Below are 21,645 nucleotides of genomic sequence, written 5' to 3'. Positions count from 1 at the left end.
TGGGGCTGGAGTTCCAAGATGGCAGAGGAGGGAGGGAGTTTACTGCTCCAGCACAGGAGAAGTGGAGATAGTGTAGTCTCAGGGAAGAGTTAGGGAAGCAACAGGAAACTCTACTGAAATTAGAGGGACACAGTGGACCTACATGGAGGGCGAGGTGCCCACAGCTCAGGACTCCAATAGCCGAGAGCCTACGCACCAGTGCTGGAAATGAGGTGAGAACAGGCTGCAGCAGCCCAAGCCACCAGCAAAAACGAGGCAGGAAGAGCCCAAAGGGAATGAGGCATGAAGCCCCCCGCCCCCCGGCGAGGGGAAAGTGTACCAGCCAAACTAGAGGAGGAAAAACAAAAGGACAGGACAGACACATTTCTCTGTCTCTCCGATCACCTTACAAAGGTGTATAAGCCGATAGAGCAGGTGCCATTTTGGACATATGTGACAGCTGCACCAGCTCATGTCTGTGCCCGGCAATCAGCTGAGCGTAGACTCCTGACTCTGGCAGGGAGAAGTACCAGGGGCTAGGAGCTTGTGTCTGTGTGAAGCTTCTGAACCGGGACTGAGGCTGTGTGGGAGGAATCACGGTGTGGCTGGGACCTTGAGCAGCCTCAGTGGGAGATGCCACAGGCATGGGGGTTCCTGGTTACCTGGTGAGGAGCTGGGCTGGGCATTGAACCTTGGCACTCCAGGGTGGCATGTGGGCATTTTAGCCACCAGGCCACCTGCCTGCCCCCAAACTGATCTTCTAGTGCCATTTCCCACAGGCGTTTTTGGAGTCCCTCGTGTTTGCTGAGCACTGGCTGCCTCCGTGCGGGACACTGTTCTGAGTGCTGGGGTTAGCATGAGAAACAAACCCGATGTAGCTTGGCTTGCGTGGAACTCGTATGGGGAGAGAGGCCCCAAAGAATCAATCTCTCCCCTAGCACACAGAACCCACTGCGATGGGCGTTACGGGGGAGAAGTCTCCGGGGGTGAGAAGAACTTCTCATAGGGGCTCAGACCTGCTAGGGCAGCCTCCAGGAGGCACTCGGAGTGTGGGGAGCTGGAGGAGGTGGTAAGGGTGGGGAGACAGGTGCTGGCCCCCAGAGCTACAGCAGTCCCCGCAGGTCTCTAACCAGAGAAGCCCCCTATCAGCATCAGCTGTGGCCAACAAGGACAGTGTGTTGCTGGCCTGGCAGAGTCAGTGAGGGAGGCCTTGGAGACGGTACAGGCGTGGGCCGGGGGCTGGCTTCCTTGGGCTGTGGTGGGAGATGACCACACACTGGGTGGCTTCAACCACATGACCTCATTCTCTCACGGTCCCTGAAGCCAGAGGTCTGAAATGCAGGTGCCTGTGGGTGAACTTCCTGCCACTGCTGGTTTGCCGGCCACCCCTGGTGCTCTGTGTCGGCTCTTCACCACCATCTCTGCCCCCTGTCTCCTGTGTGTAAGCCCAGACCTCCCTCCACTTGCCAGGAAGTCAGGTGTGCTGCACACGGGTCCAGCGTCAGCCAGCCTGACCTCATTCCCACATGTGTGTCTACAGAGACCCTGTTTCCAAAGGCCCCGTGTGCAGATTGTGGGAGGACACCGTTTACCCCCAGTGTAGATGGTGAAAAGGGAGACGGAGAGGGTGGTAGAGTTGAGAGACATTGGGGCAGCAAAACCAGCAGGGCGTGGATCTGCTCAGTCTGGCCCTTTCTTTTCCCAAAAAGTGTTTAGGAAGCTGAGACTGGGGGTCCTGCATTGTGGCACAATGGATTAAGCTGCTCCTTACAATGCCAGCTGCTCCACTTCCAGTCCAGCTCCCTGCTGATGCACCTAGGAATGCAGCAGAGGATGGCCCAAGTGCCTGACACCACCCTCTCTCTCCCCCCACAGAGTTACAGGCTCCTGGCTTTGGCCTGGCCCAGCACAGGCTGTTGCAGCCACTTGGGAAGTTAACCAGTGGATAGAAGATTTTTCTCTCTCTCTCTCTCTCCCACCCTCTCTTTTTCTGTATGTCTGTCTCTTCCTCTCTAATAATGGTTAGCAAGGTTGACACCTTTGGTGACACATTGGTTGCCATCACACGTTCCCACTGATGAATCTCTCCCTACAGGTTTGGTTGATGTGGACAGCTCAGGGAAGCCCTCTGTGTGTGAGCACTCATGTCTGGGCCGTGTTGCATGCCTCAGTCTGATTCCACTGGTGAGCTTGGCTGCATGGTGGGGTGTGCTCTGTGTGCCCTGCTCTGAGTCTCCATGGCTCCTCCCCACATCTCCATCCAGAGAGTGGGACCTGCTGACCAGGAGTGGTGCCTGCCCTCGTGGTGCCTGCCCTCGTGGTGCCCCTCATCACCCCACGTCTCCATCCCGGGAGTGGGGCCTGCTGACCGGGAGTGGTGCCTGACATGTTGCCCTTCGGGGCTGACATCCACGCAGCCTGTGCCATGCAGCATCAGTTCCTCTGCTCATCCTCTGGCTCTCTCACTCTTTTCTGCCTTTCAGCTGGACTTCCTGTCTGAGGGAGGCTTCAGCCTGCCCTAGGAGGGGTGGAGAGCAGTCCTTTATCTGCCCTCCACCCAGATCCATTGGAACTTAGGGTGCAGTCCCCCACCCAGACCCAGGCAGGTAGTTTAGTCCCTTGGCTGGGCCCATCACCAACTTCTCCCTGCTTCCTCTGTCCACCCTGGCCTTCCACTTGGGCATCTGTGTTCTGACTTCACTCATCTTCTGAGGCCCAAGTCTTGCCCCCCTGCCTTGCACCACAGCTGCCACTTGGCTCTGTCTGCAAAGACAGAAGCAGAGGTGGGTATACTACAAGGCCTGGGTCCGGGCCATTTCCTACTGAGTGCAGTGGAAGGTTGCCACACTGAGGGTGTGTGAGGACTGCAGACTGGCCAGGACTGAAGCCAGAAGGGGTGCATGAGAGGTGGGCCAGGATGCCCAGGGGCAGAAGCAAGCAGTGCATACCCACGAGGTGAAGGGCACTGGACTATATACTTTGCAGCAACAAGGGCTTAGCCTATGAGGCCTGTCTGTGCTGGTTTGCAGGACACAGACCCAAAGCAGATGTAGGACTTAGATGGTTGGTGCATGGCCACTGGGCTTCTTCCAAGGATTTCCTTTTTAAAGAGCCAGTCAGAACACCCCGGTCTCTCCCCAGTCTCCCTTCTCTTCTTGCCTTGTTGCCTGCATGAGAGTTCTAACTTTTTAGGGAAGGGGTCTGATGTGGAAGCTCTCGAAGTCCTGGGATGACTGGGTTTTCCAGTCCCCTTGAGCTTCCATTGAGTGGCAGGTGCACCTCGCCTCCCCAGCAAGGGGCTGGCAGGAAGGCCAGAGATGCGAGTGGATCCTCCCCACTGTCTGTTGACTGTGCTCGTACACAGCCAGCGGGATTCTCCCCCTTGTTGTTAGGAAGTCAGCTGGCCTCTGCCTGAGCCCAGCAGCTGTGACCCCAGAAGCCGGGTTTGCGAAGGGTGGGAGCTGTGGTCTGCACGATCCCGTCTCTCCCCAGCTCTTGAGAACATTGTGTGTCTCTCCAGGATAAAAGGGAGAACGAGGTTAAAGTTCTCTTCAGTGGGCCAATGTACATATCTTCCATGCCATCAAAAATGTGCGTAACATATCAGAATACCCGGGACTGAGGCTCCAGCTTCCTGGCAATGCAGAGCCAGCAGGATGGCTCAAGTAGTTGAATCCTTGCCACCACATGGGAGACTTCAATTGAGTTCCTGGCTCCTGCTACGTTCTAGCCAAGCCCCAAGGATATTTGGAGAGTGAACCTTTGTCTTTCCCTTTGTCTCTCTCTCAATTAATCAAATTTTTTAAATGTATGTGAACTAGACTTGAGCATCCTAAATCTTGCTTTCAGTTCATGCAGAGTTTTCACCACGTGAAAGAACCACAGTACATTGCTTTAAAACACTGTCACCTGCTAAGGATTAGTTCTTTAGGTCGTAGCTTTTCTTTTCTTCTTCTTCTTTTTAAGATTTATTTATTTGAAAGGCAGAGTGACAGGGAGAGAGGGAGAGAGAGAGGAAGATCTTCGATCTGCTTGTTCAGTCTCCAAATGGCTGCAATGGCTGGAATTGGGCCAGGCCAAAGCCAAGAGCCAGGAACTCCATCATGAGTGGCAGGAGCCGAAGCGCTTGGGCCATCTTCCACTGCTCTCCTAGGCACATTAGCAGGGAGCTGGATTGGAAGTGGAGCAGCCGGGATTTGAACCAGTGCTCTGATATGGGAAGCCAGCCTTGCAAGCAGAGGCTTAACCTGCTGTGCCACAGTGTCGGCCCCTAGCACGGCTCTTCTTGGAACAAGGAATATCCAAGAAGCACCTGCTGAAACATCGATGGCAACTCTTGTACATAACGTCCTCAACTTTCCAGCCATTAGCACAACAGTTTGCGACCTCAACGTTTGTCAGAACCCCCCGGAGCATTTCAGCGCTCTGAAGCTGGGCTTCTCTCCTGTTTCTCTGAATTCAGCGACATGTGCTGAAGTCCTGGTCTCTGCAGTTTGCCATCAGCCCTGGTGATTCTAATGGGAACCAGAGGCTGTGAGCTGTAGCACCTCAATGTGACCCCTACTAGGAAAAAAAAGGCATCCTAATCTGTCCTATATCTAGGAGAAAAATTTCAGGGAGATAAAAATGTTTAATTTAGTGCCCCAACGAACAAAATGTTAAAAATCTAATCAGCAACACAACCCAAAAATGTGCCGCGTCAGCCTTGCAGCCTCTCTGCAAAGCCTTCGTTCTTAATGAAGGCCCTTTTATCCTTGTTGTGACACTCACCACGAACCTAGACAAAGTCTGTTTTTTTCTCCTATAAAAGGAAACTCTAACAAAAATAACCTAGAAGTCATATTGTTTTTAGGCAGATGTAATTATTTTGGGTTACTTTGGGACGTTTGGAAAGACACATTGAATCATGGCTTCCTGCTGCTATGATTTAGGTTTCAGTAATCGTCTCACGTGATGGGCATATTTTGTAATGCTTTGGTTAAAAATAGCCTGATTGCACAAACCTCAGCATGATCACAAAAATTAAAATCGTTTCCCTGAGTTTCTCCAAAGCAAGACACGTTTGTCTCTGAAATGTCATGACTCACGCCAAATGGTTCACTAAAAACGCAGAGAGCGAGAGCTGATCTTTCCTGTTTATCGCTCGTTCAGGAGGAGCTAATTGAGGAAAACATCTGCATCCAGTTTGGCCTTGATTTTGGACGATTCTTTCCTCTGCGGGAGCACAAAGCCCCCTGGCCGGGCGTTCGCTCAGGCTGTGATCCCACGTACCGTGTGCAGTTTTCCACTTCGGGCGATGACACAGATTTCTCTCAATGAGCTACTCGGGAGGTCATGCTTTAACCTTGAGTCGAATGCACGTGTTCTGAGCACCTAGATTCACAACAGCTCTGCATCGTGGGGGACTCTGGGCCAGCTCTTCCTGCAGCCAACAGTAGCCCCCTCTGCAACATGGCTGCAGAGTGGCCGTGGCTTTGAACACCTGCCGTGGAGGAGCTGGCCACCTCCGGAGGTGCCTCGGGCTCAGTTTCAGGTCACACTCCTGTAACTCCAAGTGCTGTCTTAAATGGCACAGCTTGCTCACGTCTGTGTTGGTAGTGCTGGTATCTGCAGACTTGTGGGCTCACTCATGGCCGGGCACTGAGTCAAGAGCATGGACTTTTGGGGCTGGTGTTGTGGCACAGTGGGTTAACGCCCTGGCCTGAAGTGCCAGCATCTCATATGGGCGCCGGTTCGAGACCTGGCTGCTCCACTTCCCATCCAGCTCCCTGCTATGGCCTGGGAAAGCAGTAGAGGATGGCCCAAGTCCTTGGGCCCCTGCACCCACGTGGGAGACCTGGAAGAAGCTCCTGGCTCCTGGCTTTGGATCAGCACAGCTCCGGCCATTGCGGCCATCTGGGGAGTGAACCATTGGATGGAAGACCTCTATCTCTCTCTCTCTGCCTCTCCTTCTCTCTGTTTGTAACTCTGACTTTCAAATAAATAAATAAGTAAATAAATAAATCTTAAAAAAAAAAAAAGAGCGTGGACTTTGGACAGAGGCTGCCTTGCGTTTGAATCCTGGTTTCACCTCTGATCAGAGGGGTACAATACCCCTGAGCCTCCATCCCCTCATCAGAAGATGAGACCAAGGGAAGATAGGAAGTGGACCATGGAAAGAGGGAAGCTGGGACCAAGACGCCACCTAGCATGTCCCTGGGGGTTGGTGGACACTTTGTGCCTGCCTGTGTCTTGGGCATTGCAGATGGGGATTTCTCAGGACACAGTGGAGGCAGAGAAGGGGCTAGGCCAGGCCATGTGAGAGGAGAAACCAGGCAAAGATCGGGTCTAGGACAGGGCTGTCCTCTGGTGCACAGGGACAAATGTCAGCAGGGTCAGGGGTTGGGTAGGTAAGATGCAGTTAGTCTCACTTGGAGGCAAGGGAGTGGGCTTTGGTAACCCTGTCACTGCCTAGTGTGCTGATCTGTGAGGCCTTGGTTACTAGTCTGCTGGTCCACGTTGCCTTGGTTACTAGTCTGCTGGTCCATGCTGCCTTGGTTACTAGTCTTCTGGTCCATGTTGCCTTGGTTACTAGTCTTCCGGTCCACATTGCCTTGGTTACTAGTCTTCCAGTCCATGTTGCCTTGGTTACTAGTCTTCTGGTCCACATTGCCTTGGTTACTAGTCTGCTGGTCCACGTTGCCTTGGTTACTAGTCTTCTGGTCCACGTTGCCTTGGTTACTAGTCTTCTGGTCCACGTTGCCTTGGTTACAAGTTTTCTGGTCCACGTTGCCTTGGTTACGAGTCTTCTGGTCCACGTTGCCTTAGTTACTAGTCTTCCGGTCCACGTTGCCTTGGTTACAAGTCTTCTGGTCCACGTTGCCTTGGTTACGAGTCTTCTGGTCCATGCTGCCTTGGTTACTAGTCTTCTGGTCCACGTTGCCTTGGTTACTAGTCTTCTGGTCCATGTTGCCTTGGTTACTAGTCTTCTGGTCCACGTTGCCTTGGTTACGAGTCTGCTGGTCCACGTTGCCTTGGTTATGAGTCTTCTGGTCCATGTTGCCTTGGTTACGAGTCTGCTGGTCCATGATGCCTTGGTCATGTCAGTCCCCCAGCTTTGTTCTTTTCCAACCTTTCAGGAACACTGCTCTTCCCTGCCCAGTGCTGAGTGTAGGAGAACCATTGTTTGGAGGATTTTCTTGACTGTTGTCATCATTTTGGAATTGGGGGTCAGCCCAGCCTTGATGCTCCATGTTGGCAGGAAGCAGGAGCTTCTATGGTGCTTGTGAGACTGCCTCTCCCCTGCATCTCTTGGCTTAGTTCTGCAGCCCCTGGGCCAGGCTCCAGACTCTGTTCTCTGGGAATCTCAGTCCACCGCATTTGCCTCTCTTTTCTCCTGCTGTTTCGATGACTTCTTGGAGAATCTCTCAGCAATTTCTTCTAATTCCTTGATTGTGTTTCCAGCAGTATCACTCTTCAGTCTCCATCCGGTGTGCAATTCTGAGATTGTGTTTTTCCTGTGAAAGCAAGCCTTCCTAGCCTTTGTTATTCTTTTTATTTATAAAACATCTTCTCATACTCCCAAGATTTAACATTTTAATTGGCCGTCTTCTTCCTTGGAATCTGTTTCATTGGGTGATGTGATGTTTGTTCTGATTTCTCACTTCCTTTCTTTTAATAAACCGAGTCTCTGCATGTGTTCTGCCACCCTTCTCCTCCTCCTTTTCATTCATCCTAAGTCCCTAATGCTCATACTTATTAAGGCTGGAGTGATCACAGTGAGTGTCTATTTCTTGGAAGGTTTTCTGTCCCTGGTACCACTGACCGGGAGCTGCAGCCGGAGATGACTGTGCACACTGGGCCTGGTGGCCGCTTCCCACTCCTCTAAGTGCAGGGCTGCCCCCTGGAAGCAGCCTGCAGCTGTCCTCCATCTTTGCCTTTGGCAGGTTGGCTGCTTTGGGTCAGGGTGATGTGCAGGCTCTGCCCCTGGCCTCCCAGACCCCAGGCCCCGGGCCTCTCGCCCTCTGCTTCCCACCTCTGCCGCTATCTCCCAGAGGAGGCTTCTGTTTAGGACCCTCACTTCCTCCAGCCAGGCTCTTCCTTGCACCGCCACCCCTTGGCATCCCCAGAGGACTGGTTCCAGGACTCCCTCCATCCCTTTGTGGGGTGCTCACATCTCTCGTATGAAATGGCAAGGTACGTGTTTGCCTTGAACCTACACACATCTGCCATATCCTTTGTCTCTCTAGATCACTTGTAATACCAAAGACAATGCCCACGCCATGTCAGGAGTTGCTAGGCTGCATCATTTGAGAGCATAAAAGCAAGAGATAAGATCTGTCCATGTTCAGAACTCAGTATATTTTCTGAGTGTTTGCAATCCGCGGTTGGCTGACGCCATGGCTGTCCTGTGTTTGCTGAACCAGGGACCTGCGGATCCTCAGGTCCTTGGTCTCCCAGGTGCCCTGTTTGCAGAAGTCCCCCGGTGTCTCCCTGATAGATGTAAGGCCCCTGCCACCGGTTGTCTGCATGGGTGCAGGCGTTTCCGGCTATTTTACATTTTGAAGTGTTTCATTAGCAAATCGCGAGGGAGAGGAGGCGTGACCTGAGGTTGCCTCCTTGAATTCCAGTCGGCAGGGCCTCTCACCCGAACACCAGGCTGCCTTTCTCCAGCGGAGGGGTGCTGATCATTTACTGGTAAAATGAAAACCCTTCGGCATGCATTTCTGGCATTTTTGTAGCATGATCCCCCCGAGAGCAGCGGATTTCTTTAAATCACACCCCAGCGTATTCTAAACAGGATGAGGAATTTGTACTTTTGTCTGTAGATTAAATAGCCGAGGAGGTGCTGGCACGGGGGATAGCGGGGTGATGATTTTATAATGAATAGCAGAGCAGCGGGCTGCAGTGGGCGGCGGCGCCCCTGAGACTCCTCCTCGCGTTTGGAATGTGAGTGCGGGAGAAAGTTCTGGGGCTTTTCCGAGAGGTGGAGCTCTTCCGCCTGGCTCCGGAGGCGGCAGAGGTGGCGTGACCTACCGCTCAGATGGGGGCTCTGTGCCCCTGGTCTGGGGGTCTGCCCCCAGTGCCTGAGTCTTTTCCTTGTCCCTTGGGTGCTCTGTGCAGACTGTGGCTGCCCTGCCTTTGCCAATGCTGTGCCTGCCTGCTCCTTGGCTAATTAGCAACTCATTAGCACCTTCCCCAAATGGGGAGATGAAGGGACTGAGGTGCCAGCCAGCGGCTCTTTCTGAGTGTTGCAGGGCCGAATAGCCCCAGTGCCTTTGCCAGGCCTCATGAGATGCCCCTGGGGGCCTCGTTGTTCCATGGCCGAGGACTGCAGTCCCAACCCCAACCCCATCCCCAGCACCATCTTCCTTGGTCAGAAAGACAGGAGGGGTCAAAGGGGGCCGGATGGTTCCCTACCGAGCCTCACTCTTCCTCCCCAAAAGCAGTTCCACTCGTGCTTGGCCCAGAGTGTCGCTCAGCCCCATGAAGGGGCTGCGGCTGGCGACCGGCTCCTTTGTGGGCTGTGTGTGTAGACTGACACCTGTCCTAGACAGCCGGGTCCCTCAGTCTGCAAGGACTCCTTCCCCGAGTGTCAGATGCGGGCAGCATTGGATTCGAACACTGGCCTCACCAGTGGTTGCTGCTATGGTTGGAATCCCTGGTGTTCTCGCAGTTAACCTGCAGAGCCCGTGCATTCCCCCAGGTGGCGCTGTACCATGGCCAGCCTTTACTGAGCGCCTTAGGTCTATTCAACAGCGGGAAGGGGCAGATGGGGCTGTCACCTGGAGCTCTGCCCTGCCCGCCTGCGCTGGGGCTCTGGGTCCCGGCGTGGGCTCCCAGCCTTTTCCACTGGACTCCAGCCCAACAGGACTCTGCCCCGTTCCCAGAGCCCTCCGTCCACTCTGCATGCCGGCTGTGAGCGCCGGCCTGGGGCATCCTAACCCTCAAACCCACCTCTCTCAACCTCCATGCTCCTTCAACACGCCTCCTGCAGGAAGCTTTCCCTGATGCCACTTTGCTGGTTGTGGCTCCTTCTCCCTCCCTCTCGCTGCTCTGTGCTGCCTTTGCCCTTTGTGTACACTTCAAGCCCCAGTTGAGTGGGTTTAGTAGTCTGGTTCTCCCCCATGCTCTGAGCCGCTCTGCTTGGGACAGTGGCTCGCACTGCAGGGTTTCTGTTGGAGCGTGGCAAATCAGCCGCGCGCCCCACCCAGCCTGTAGGTGCCCATGCACTTCTGTGCACTCTCCTCAGACTATCTTATTTTGGAGGAAGGATATCTATTGCTCTGTGGCCTCGTCCCATGCCAGAGGGTGGGGCTGGGCCGTCTCCGGTTCTCCATGCCTGTCTGAACGCACCGCAGGCCTGGCACCCTCTCCTGCCTTCCGGCCTGAGCTCCAAGCCCTGAGTGTGCTATGGAAGAAATCTGGTGGGCACACAGCCTGGGGTGCAGGGGTAAGAGTTCAACACAGCTCAGTGCAGAAGGAAGCTGCACTCATTTGGTGCCAGTAACCCATACATCCTACCCTTTCCCGGCTCAAATGCCAGTGTCCCCATTGGATAACTGACCAGTAGCTGGCCATCGATAGGATGCCACCTGCCTTTCTCTGCCTGGATGAACACAGAGAACCAGTAAAGAAACCACGCAGCGATGATCAGGGGCCCAGGTGACTTGAAGAGGGTCTGTGTTGACTGCCTCCTGGGTGTTGAGAAGTTGGGAGCTCAGGCTCTTGGTGCTGCACGTGGTTCCTGCTGCCAAAGAGAAGTCTCTCAAGGTGCAGTGGGGCTGCTTTGAGAGAGAAGCCTTTGTCCTAAGTCTTCAAGGAAAACTGGAGCCAAGAGACGCATGGCGTGTTACAGCATCACGGGCAGTGCTGTCACTCAGGCGCTGTAGTCACCGTGGCCTCCATGGTGGGCGACAGCAACACAAGACAGAGTCTGGAAGGACGCCCACTGGCCTGGGGGACGTGCGGACGCTCAGCCCTTGGGCAGTGGAGTTCACAGTCTGCAGTCGAGGGAGGGAGGCAGCCATCTGCCTGGCGAGCCGCAGTGCTGGGTCCCGAGGCGGGCAGTGCAGTCCAGGGCCCCCAGGACCCCCATCTCTGAGTTATCCAATCGCATGCTGATCTGTAGGCACCCCTTTGGAGGGACTTGTGTCACCAAAGACCAGGTCAGTTCTCCAGGTGGGCGTGCCCCAATCAGGTAAGCCATTTACAAGCAAAAGATTCCATCTGACTGATAAGCGAAGGGGAAGCCAAAGATCTGCAGCACAAGAGGACTGTGCCACAGCACTGCTGGCACTGAGGGCAGAGGGGCCCAGGCAAGGGGGTTCAGGTGAGTGACCACCTACCGTGACCCCCAGCCCCCTTACCCTGCAGGAAGGGGGAGGGACTGGATTCTGCCAAGAACTTGGATGAACTTGGAGGTGGATTCTTCCCCACGTAAGAGCCCAGCCCGGCTGGCACTGTCATCTTGAATTGACGGGTCAGTGAGCTCATTTACGAGTGTTGTCGCAGGGGCTGCTGCAGGTCCCATCTGTGCAGGGACTCCCAGGGCGGAAGACCCAGTCCCGGCTCTGAGATGCTCACTCCCTGTCGTGACCTCTAGGAGGTGTGAGATGGTCGAGCAGTGTCACAAGTGAAGAAGGCAAGAACTAAAATTTCTACTTATTTGGTCATTCAAGAGACAGATAGAGATCTCATCTGCTGGTTCACTGTCCCTCTGCCCCACCTCAAATGCCCTCAACGGCCAGGGCTGGACCAAGGCCGAGGCTCGGAGCCAGCAACTCCATCCAGGTCTCCCACGTGGGTGGCAGGGACCCAACCACTTGAGCATTGCCTGCTGCCTCCCGAGGTGTGCATTAGCAGGAAGCCGGAGTCAGGAGCTGAGGCTGGGAGTTGAACCCCGGTGCTGTGATGTGAGTGTGGGCATCTTAACCAGCATCCCAGCCATGAGAGGGGGGAAGGGAGGGACTCGCTACACCTGTCACGTCGTGCCATCACCTTCACATCCGTCGGTAAGCGTCTGCAGCCGTGGAACTCTGAGCGTGGCTCCTTGCGTGTTCCTGGTTTACAATCGGCCTGGTTGCAGTTCAGGCCAGAGAAGCCAGAGGTTCAGGCAGCCGGGGGGACCTCTGGAGCCCTCAGGAGGTGTTTCTTTAGAAGAATGGGGCTTTCTGTCTCCCCCTTAGAGAGCATGGGTGTGCTGGGAAGCAGCTGCTGCATTGGGAGCTCACCATCTCCTTCAGAGAGGTCGTTGGGGCCTTGCTCCAACCCTAAGCACTAAGACGTAGCTCTGTCTAAGGGCAGAGAAGAGCTTGAGGGACGGGCAGCAGGCGCTGAGTGGCCGTGAATCTCCCCAAGCGTCTCAGCTTCCTCGGTGTGGGAGCCACCTCTGTCTGATTCCCCTGCTACCACTCTGCAGAGAGGGACTGTGTGTGTGTGTGTGTGCGTGCGCGTGTGTGCTCTGTCCTCAAAATCAGCACACTCCGAGAATAAAAGGAGGCTCTACTAACAACTGTTTGGGGATAGGCACTGATCCAGACAGGACCGGAGGCATGGCCTCTGTAAACAAGCCTGCCCAAGGGGCAACTCCTCCTAGGACCCCATTCTCCTGCATTTCCGAGCAATAAGCAATGGCTGACACAGGCTAGGGTAAGCCAAAGGTCTCTATGAAATCAAAAGGAAAAACAGAAAAGCAATAAACAAACACAGAAGGAATAAGGGGGGAAAAAGGGCCGGATTTCCCCAGTCTACATTGCTGATCCTAAGAAAGCCGCAGGCTGGCCACAGTCCCCTGCAGATGGATGACCTCCCGTCCCCTCGCTGCCCATCTGTTCCTGTTTGGTGGGCACTGTCTTATGTCCTGCTGTGGGGACTGGACTCAGGACGTCCCAGGGCAGCCGGCCCTGTGAAGGGCAGCGGATCTGCACTCCCACAGCCCTGGCTCGAATCCCGACTGTGCGCCCGCTGTGCGATGATCTGGGCTGAGTTCTTGGGCATTTCTGGGCTTCTATTTCCTCCTGGGCAGAAGACAACCCGAGGAGGGGGCCTGGCAGGGGACAGCCTCCCAGGAGGCAGGCGGGTAAGGGGCTGCGTCGTCCAGGGGCTGTTCAGAAGCCATGCGAGAAGTGACTGAAGGGGAACTTGCTTTCTCGTACCCTGTGCCCGGTGATTCTTGGCCTCTCCGGGATGAACTCTTTCCCCACGGTGAGGCTGACTGCTCCAGCACCCTTCTCCCCATATACCACCTTGGCACTCCCCTGGGACTCACTTCCTAGGGCTGCCACGTAGATCCAACAAACAAAGCAACGCAGGTAAAACATTTCCTGATTCCTGGCCCCTCGTCCAGGGCTCAGTGAGTCAAAACCTGAGTGCCCGTGGCCTTCCTTTTGTGTCAAAGGGCAGAGAACAGTTTGCGCATCTGGGCTGTTTGTTTGGCTACAAGTGACAAGGGCTAAAATTGAGCTGGTCTAGGCACACCGAAGAGCAACTGCTTGCTGCCAAAGGCATGGACATCACAAGGGCGCTCTTGCAGTTTCTTGTGTCCACTGCTTTCTTGGCATCAGTTCTCCATGACGCAGAGTCCCTGCGGCTAACACAGCCGGGCTCAGGTCCCCAAAGAGAAAAGGCGACGCCATGGCCAGCTCACATTCCACCTGTGGAGGGCTCTGATTGGCCCAGCTGAATCACTTCCTGGTCTTGGGACCAACCACTGTGGGCAGAGGGTGGGGGAAGTATTGTGATTGGCCCAGCTGTGTCGGGTGCCCAGCCTTCAGCCAATCACTCAGGCCAGGGAGGTGGGATCTTGTCACAAAATGGCGGCTCCTGTTTGCGTTTCTGCAGTGAAAGAACAGGAGTGCCGTTTCTCAAGACAGCTTGGCGGTGGGAACAGGAAGGGGCGGACGGAGGCACCGATGTCCCTGTCTGCTCTGTTCCCCCGCCCAGAGCTGCCCCTCGGGGCGTGGGAAGGAGTGAGGTCCTAATGCCCGGAGCTATTGCCAAACACCTGAGAGAGATCACAAAACCTGCCATGGTCTGAATAGTGGTGCCTCCTGCCCCGGGTCACAGGCTGAGACTTAACCCTCAGTAACAAGAAGGTAGGGCCTTGACCAGGAGGTGGTCACGCTCATGAATGACGTCATTGCCCTCGTGAAAGACTTCCGCCACGCGAGGACACAGCTAGATGGCGCCCTCCACAGGGACTGGCCTCACCCAATATCAGACCTGCCGGGCACTGCCGGTTAAGCCACCACCTGCAGCGCCGGCATCCCACATGGGCCATGGTTCTAGTCCTGGCTGCTCCTCTTCCAATACAGCTCTCTGCTGTGGCCTGGGAAAGCAGTGGAAGGTGGCCCATTGGGCCCCTGCACCCTCGTGGGAGACTTGGAGGAAGCTCCTGGCTCCTGGTTTTGGCCTGGTCCAGCCCAGGTGGTTGTGGCCATTTGGAGAGTGAACCAATGGATGGAAGACCTCCCTCTGTCTGTCCCTCATGTGAATCAGCAGATGGGAGACCTTTGTCTCTCCTTCTCTCTCTAACTCTGCCTTTCAAATGAATAAGTCCTTTATTAACATGCCAAATACCAAGCCAGTGCCTTGTTGGTGGACTCCTTGACCTCCAGACCTATGAGCAGTAGCAGTGCTGTTTGCACACGACACTGGATGGACTAAATAGACAGGACCTTCAGCAGGGGAAGGCTGGTTCCCTGCCGGGCTTGCTGGCCGCAGCTCATGGCCCCAGGGGCTTGTCCAGGAACAGGCCTCGGGCGCCCAGCATGGGTCCCTGGGCTGTGGCACGGTGCTCTGGCCTGTGTGCACAGCTGCTGAGATGGCTGGAGTTGACCTTTTGAGAATGGGAACACGTTGTCACTGGAACAGCACCCCAATGTCTTGCCGCGTCTGCGCCCCCATTTCAAGGGGCTACACATTTTTGGAACCACATCAAATATTGTCCACGCTGGGGCCATTGTTCTGCTTTTGTTGTCAGTCATTTTTCTCTTGTTTTCCTATTTTTTTTTTTTTTTTACTAACCAAGATAATATGTTTCCAGTTTTCTTAAGGATTCTTTTGATGGAATAATTCTAATTTATATTTGTATTTCTCTCATAGCCTGGGGAGCATTTTTATGTGCAGAAAGCCTTCTTTTGTGGTCTTATCCAAGACAAACTTCGGATTGTTCTTTTTTAAAAAGTTACTACTGGCCAAAATAATACTTAAAAAACAGTTTACTAAAAACACTGACAGAAGTGCCTCTGCCCATAGACGAAGATGCTTTGTTCTGGAATCTTCATGATCTTTCTTTGGACGGAAGGCTCAGAAAATGATTTTCCATAAAGGGCCAGAGAGTAAATATTTGAGGTTTTGCAGGCCATATAGCTTCTGTTGTAACTACCCGACACTGCCATTGTGGTATGAAAATAGCCATAGAGGATAAATAAATGAGTGAGCCTGGCTCTGTTCCAGTAAAACATTATTTATCAAAACACTGGCGGGCCAGCCACGGGCTGCAGGCTGCAGTTGGCCATTCCTGTCCTGAAGCACTGTGTGCTTTTCAGCTGTCCAGTGCACTGGGTCACAATTCTTATTCGCATTTCAAGGAAGAGGAAAACCTAGTGGACAGGTGGACAGCCTGGCTTCCACGGGGTTTTAGAGGTAGACTAAGGGTGTTGGTAGTTTTTAAACAAAGTTTATATTTATTTATTTGAAAGGCAGAGCAACAGAGAGAGAGGGAGGGACAGACAAAGAGATACCTTCCATCTGCTGATTCACTCCCCAAATGACCGCCACAGTCAGGCAGGGCTAAGCCAGGTCGAACCCGGAGCCAGAGCTCCATCCGGGTCTCTCCTGTGGGTGGCAGGGACCCAAGCACTTGGGCCATCTTCTGCTGCTTTCCTGGGCACATTAGCAGGGAGCTGGATGGGAAGTGGAGCTGCCGAGGGTGGAACCGGCACCCGCATGGCATGTGGGTGTCGTGCCACAGTGCGGGCCCCAGATTGTTGGCGTTGTGAGGCTCCAGCGTGGTTCTGTTTTAGGGGAACCTCGCAGCCTCAGATGGCTCGGGGAGTTGTTTTGTGCAGAAATGTTCACCACAGCAGTTTTGGCCACGTGGCAAACCTGGCACCGACTTGAATGTGCAACAGTAAAGTCCTGTACTTGGAATGACCCTGCAGAGCCTTCCCAACGAGATCTGTGATAAAATCCTTATGGGTTTATGCTAAGCGACACGAAGTGGAAAAACAGATACCACAAGACCACAGTTAATGAAAATCAAGAGCAGGCTTGCGTGGAAAGAGACGCTCAGGAAATACGCCCAAGTGGTAACTGTTTTTCTTTAATGATTATCTGGGATTTTTCCTGGGTGAATACTTGTGTGTGTGTGTTTGTGTGTGTGTGTCGGGGGGGGGGTTCTGCTCAAATATCATCTTAGTTTCAGAGCAAGAAAATATTTTGAGGGAAAATAAGTAGATGGACTTTTCAACCTTTTAGCCGGTGGCTGTGCTCTGAGCATTGTTCTGGGGCTGGAGATGTGCGTGTTATTCTGGGGTGACCTGTGCGGCCTCTCTCCCAGCGAGGCCAGGAGGCAGAGGCTGGGGCTGGACCACTGGCCTTTGGGGGAGGGGGCTCAAGGCTTGTGGCTCTCAGGGCTTCCAAAGGCAGGGCCTGGAGCCCACCAGCCAGGTGCACACTCCTTCTCTGTGGGGGTAGATTGAGCTGTGAATCCTCAGAAGGGAGCGATGTTGGCCCCATTTCCAGTTGAAGAGACAGAGACTTGGAGATGTCTTGGATCCCCGCCGCCTTTCCCCCTCTCAGACAACGTGTGTGTACCGATGACCTTGAACTTGCTAATGCAGAGCGGCACCTGCTTGAGCCGGTGTGCAGTCCAGCCTGCCTTGGGTGTCGAGTCCCGCTTGCTCTGGCTGGTGGAGAGTTGGAGCCACCGAGAAGCTATGGTTCCTGAGCCAAGGGAAGGATGGGCTCTCTAGAGTTGGAGCCACCGAGAAGCTATGGTTCCTGAGCCAAGGGAAGGATGGGCTCTCTGTGGGGTCAGGCATGGACTTGCCCTGAATCAACGAAGGGGAGGCGGGGGGGGGCGGCAGTGAGAGGACCCACGGGTGGGTCGGAAGGCTGTGGGCCAGTGCACGTGGGTGTTTGGCTGTGGAATTTCAGAGGGAGCCAGCCAGACGCAGAGGTAACCACAGGTCCCAGGATGTGCTGATGGGGGGAGGTGGTTCCCATGGAGGGAAGAGAGCATGATGGGGATTGAGGGGGTTGGTACTGAGCAAGGCAGAGTAAGGGGGTCCTTGCGTGGGCGCCAACACCACATAGGATGACAGCAGGCCTCAGGGTGAAGACCAAGACCAGGACCATGTGTGGAGGGTGGAAAGTCAGAGCGTCGTGGCCCAGAGGTCAGAGACTGGGGGAGCAAAGAGGGCAAGCAGGTGCAGCGGGGGGCAGGGCTGTGCTGCTCTAGATGGACTCTAGGGACCGAGAAACAGCAAGCCAGGCTCTGACCCCGTGGCGTGCTGGGTGTGGGAGCAGAACCCCCTCTGCAGGGAGATGCCTCTGGGGGAGGAAGGGGTCAGGCTAGTTCCTATGGGAACAGGTTGGCTGCTTGCAGAGTGGGCACTTTGTGGGGGATTAGGAGGAACCGGAGCTGGGGCACGCATGCCAGTGTAGACACTGGTCAGGCAGAACAGGACACAGTGCAGCGGCCTGCAGGCAGGATTGCAGGAGGAGTCCTCTGGGCCCAGCTGATGCGGGTGGGGTGCAGGGTGGGTCCGGAGGGGGTTTGACCTGGACTGGTGGCTTCTCTAGGGATCTGCTGGGAAGTCAGCCCCTGGGAATCCAGCCCCACCGTTGTCAGCCAGTCCCAGCCTCCTGTGGGTCAGAGATCAGGAGCAGCGGTGTCCCCACACCGGCATCTCTCCCGGGAGCCCAGAACACCAACACGGCGTCCAGGACGCTGAGCCACATCCCCCGGGGTTCACCGCCTGCCTGCTACCAATCTGTCAAAAACCCACTTACATGCGGTCCGTGGGGTTTTAGAGGTAGACTAAGAACCACTAGAGAAAGTCAGGTTAGCTCCCATTCCAGAGGAGCCTCGGGAGGGGGGCTCACCGTGCCCACGGAAACCGGAGAGGCACACGGAGAAAGCAGCGTGGGAGCAGCGGCTCCGGGGTCAGGATCTCAGACCGCCGCAGCGTGGGTTTCCGTCTCCTCGCATCCCCCGGCTCGTGCAGGCACAGCTGTGGTTTATTTTCAGAGCACACTCTGGAACTTGACAGACCCTCATGCTGGCCTCACAGCTCCAACTCCTCGCCAGGTGGTGATGAGAAAGCAGCGACAATTCAGACGACAGCCGCTGTCAGAAGGTTCCGTCTGTGCAGGAAACAGACAGGTGTCAAACCTGGGCCAGCAGATGGTGGCCCGGAATCAGCAGGTGCAGGGGGGCCTTGGCCGTGCCAGAGCCCCTGCGGAGCTGGCATCGGGACCCTGTTTGGCGCTGAATCCTGGGGTGCACCTCCTGTGTAACTGTGCGTGCAATGAAAGTGAGCGTGGAGGCAGTGTGCGTGTCTGCACGTGCCGTGGCCCACGGGAGCGGAGTATGTGGCCGTGTCCTAGGGCTGCGGCAGGTGCCGGGCAGCGTGTGCATGAGCTGATCTGCTGGGTCCAAGGCTGTGAGTGGCAGAGTGGCAGGAAAGCACATTGCGCTGTAGGAGTGTAGCGGAGGGAGGCACCGGGTCTCTCGTGCACTTCAACTTCCTGCTGCCGAGGGGCGGTCCCCGTCACGTTGTCAGCTTCTTCCACCTTACTGTGTGGTTCACAGGCCTCCTTTCAGCGTCACAGTTCTGTTCCATGCTACTCTGCTTTTTGGTTTTTTGTTCTCTCTCTCACCCACTTTTGGAGTTCGTGGTAAAATGGACTTAAAAGTAATTCTGTTTTGGCCCGCGCCATGGCTTACTAGGCTAATCCTCCACCTATGGCGTCAGCACCCCGGGTTCTAATCCCGGTTGGGGCACTGGATTCTGTCCCGGTTGCTCCTCTTCCTGTCCAGTTTTCTGCTGTGGCCCGGAAAGGCAGTGGAGGATGGCACAGGTGCTTGGGCCCTGCACCCGCATGGGAGACCAGGAGGAAGTACCTGGCTCCTGGCTTCGGATTAGCGCAGCTCCAGCCGTTGTGGCCATTTGTGGGGTGAACCAACAGAAGGAAGACCTTTCTCTCTGTCTCTCTCTCTCACTGTCGAACTTTGCCTGTCAAAAGAAAGTAACTGTTTTAGTTCAAAAACTTGAAATGCATATGCAGTGTCTTCCTAGTGTGCCCATTTCCGTGTGTTTTAGAAGACACACACAGGTTGTTGCCTCTTCAGTTCTTTGTACTCAACATGTTGTAGATGTTGAGTGAATGCTTCTGATACCTGGTGGAGGTGACCCTGGGGTGAGTCAGGAGAAGGAGAGGGGGTTGTCCCAGGCACAGGGAGTTTCTGGGACGGCCCCTAGATGCACGGGGAGAGGGCGGCGTGTGATGTGCCGTGAGAGCTCTTGGCAGCCAGGGTCAGGTGGTGCAGTTGGGAGACCTGCAGCCGGGGTCGGGGGAGAGGGGAGGCTGGCCGAGAGCTGATTTTGGCTTTTCTGCTGGGCTGCAGGATTTGGGTGCTTCTGGGAACCAATGATGGAGAGCGTGAGACGCTTCCAAGAAAGCCTGGACACGGTCATTTCAGCCTGCTGGGGACTCACGGCCACGGCTTGTTCCTGCGTGCCAGTTGCTTCCGTGTGTGCTCTATCACAGCAGAGCAACAGAGAAAGCCCAGGCCAGCGAGGCTGAGGGTCAGGGTCACCCATGCCAAGGCCAGGCCGACTGCGTGTTTTAGGTAGAGGATTGTGACAGCGGTGCAGGGATGGCTGGAGGGGTGTGGCTGTGTGAATGCCCTGCTGTAGCCACCCACCCAAGAAGTGGAAGAAGGGGGCCGGCGTTGTGGTGCAGTGGGTAAAGCCGCCGCCTGTGACGCTGGCATCCCGTATGGCCACAGGTTCAAGTCCCAGCTGCTCAACTTGCTCCCTGCTAATACTCCTGGGAAAGTGGCGGAAGGTGACCCAAGTGCTTGGGCCTCTGCATCCAACGTGGGAGATACAGAAGAAGCTCCTGGCTCCTGGATTCGGCGGGGCCCAGCCACGGCCCTTGTGGACATTTGGGGAATGAATCAACAGATGGAAGATCTCTCTTTCTCTCTCTCTCTCTCTCTCTGTCTTTACCTGTCTCAGTAATTCTACCTTTCAAATTAATAAATAATTCTTAAAAAAGGAGAGAGGAGAATTCTGAATAGACTGACTCAACGGAATTCTCCCTTTAAAAATTGATTTATTTTCATTTATTTGAAAAGGAGAGAGAGAGATTTATTCCACCTGCTGGTTCGCTCCCCAACTGCCCGCATTAGCCAAGCCTGTGTTAGGCTGAAGCCAGGAGCTAGGAACCCAGTCTGAGTCTCCTGTGTGTCTCACAAACCACTTGCCATTTGAACTTGGCCTTCAAGGATTAGTGTCAGGTCCCCAAATAGCTGGGGACCCAGCTATCTGGGCCATCACCTGCCGCTCCCCAGGGTCTTTGCAGGCAGCTGGATTGGAAGTGGCATACTGGTATGGGACGCAGGCACCCCAAGCAGCATTTAACTGCTGTGTCAATCACCTGCCCCTAAATCCACAGGCTTCCTGCTGAGGGCGAGCCAGGGCCGTGAGATGTTGGGGGTGGTGAGATCCTGAGGGTGGGGAACTTTGGCCAAAGTGGATTCTGCGAGCACGGGGCGGGGGTGTCTTGGGGGGAGGCCTCATCAAGCAGAGGATTCTGCAGAGCCCAAGTCAAGGTTTGGTCGAAGGAGAGAGGCTTTGCCAGTGGAGATGCACATCTCCGTGGCATGAACATACAGGAAGGGGTGGAGACTCCCTGGGGGAGAGTGAGAGAGAAAGAGAAGCACCAAGGCCTAGCCCTGGGGATGCCACCATCGGGCAGCCAGGCTGGGGAATGGGAGCTGCCACTGGGGGGAAGCCGGAGCAGGTGGTGTCCCAGGACATCCAGCAATGCTCCAAGCATTGGGAGCATGCTCCAAGGGGTTGGGAGAGGAGGGAAGAGGGGCCGAAGAGTGTATGAAACCCGGCGACCAAGGGGCACCCTGTGGTCTGGGCTGGGCAGTGCCGTGGAGCCGAGTGGGTGAAGGCAGACTGGTGGCTGAGCCATCAAGAGGAGGTGGAGGTGGGGACCTGGGGCTAAGGAGATGGAGGGGTTGGTGCTGGAGGTGTAGACACGGGGGCATGGGCAGCTGGAGGCAGTTGTCAAAGCCTTGCAGTGAGTAAAGTCGCACAGGGAATTAAATCGGGTGAGAGTACAGGATGGCTGAGGTTGGTGCCTTGGGAGGCGGAGGAACCGACCAAAGATGGGTCCGGAGAATGCTGGATGAAGCCGGGGACAGGAAGGTTTTGGAGAAGGGTCCGGTGTGCGGAGTTCAGCAGGGGAGTCGGATGGAAGAAACCAAGCTGCGTTGTGGATTGAGCACCAGGGAAGCTGCGGGTGGTGGCCTCGCCCAGCGCCCCTGTCGTCAGGGTGCGCTGCGGGAGAAGGTGCAGTTGGAGCGCTGCTGAAAGATGCCATCCCACGAGTTGGAGAAGGCGTCTCCAGCTGTGTGCGTTTTGCCTGGCGCCCAGA

At 55.2% G+C, this 21,645-nt stretch overlaps 1 protein-coding gene across 8 annotated transcripts in view; it reads left to right on the top strand.

Annotated features, from left to right (window-relative positions):
• ARNT2 (aryl hydrocarbon receptor nuclear translocator 2) overlaps positions 1-21,645 on the top strand; it is a 189,885-nt gene that overhangs the window by 90,348 nt on the left and 77,892 nt on the right. The gene's annotated exons all lie outside the window — the stretch shown is intronic.

This window comes from Oryctolagus cuniculus, chromosome 12 (genome assembly GCF_051225735.1).
Source record: "Oryctolagus cuniculus isolate XC-2025 breed Fujian yellow rabbit chromosome 12, ASM5122573v1, whole genome shotgun sequence".
Classification (NCBI taxonomy): Eukaryota; Metazoa; Chordata; class Mammalia; order Lagomorpha; family Leporidae; genus Oryctolagus; species Oryctolagus cuniculus.
Note: the sequence above shows the minus strand (reverse complement) of the source record. Positions and strands in the feature narration are given on the sequence as shown.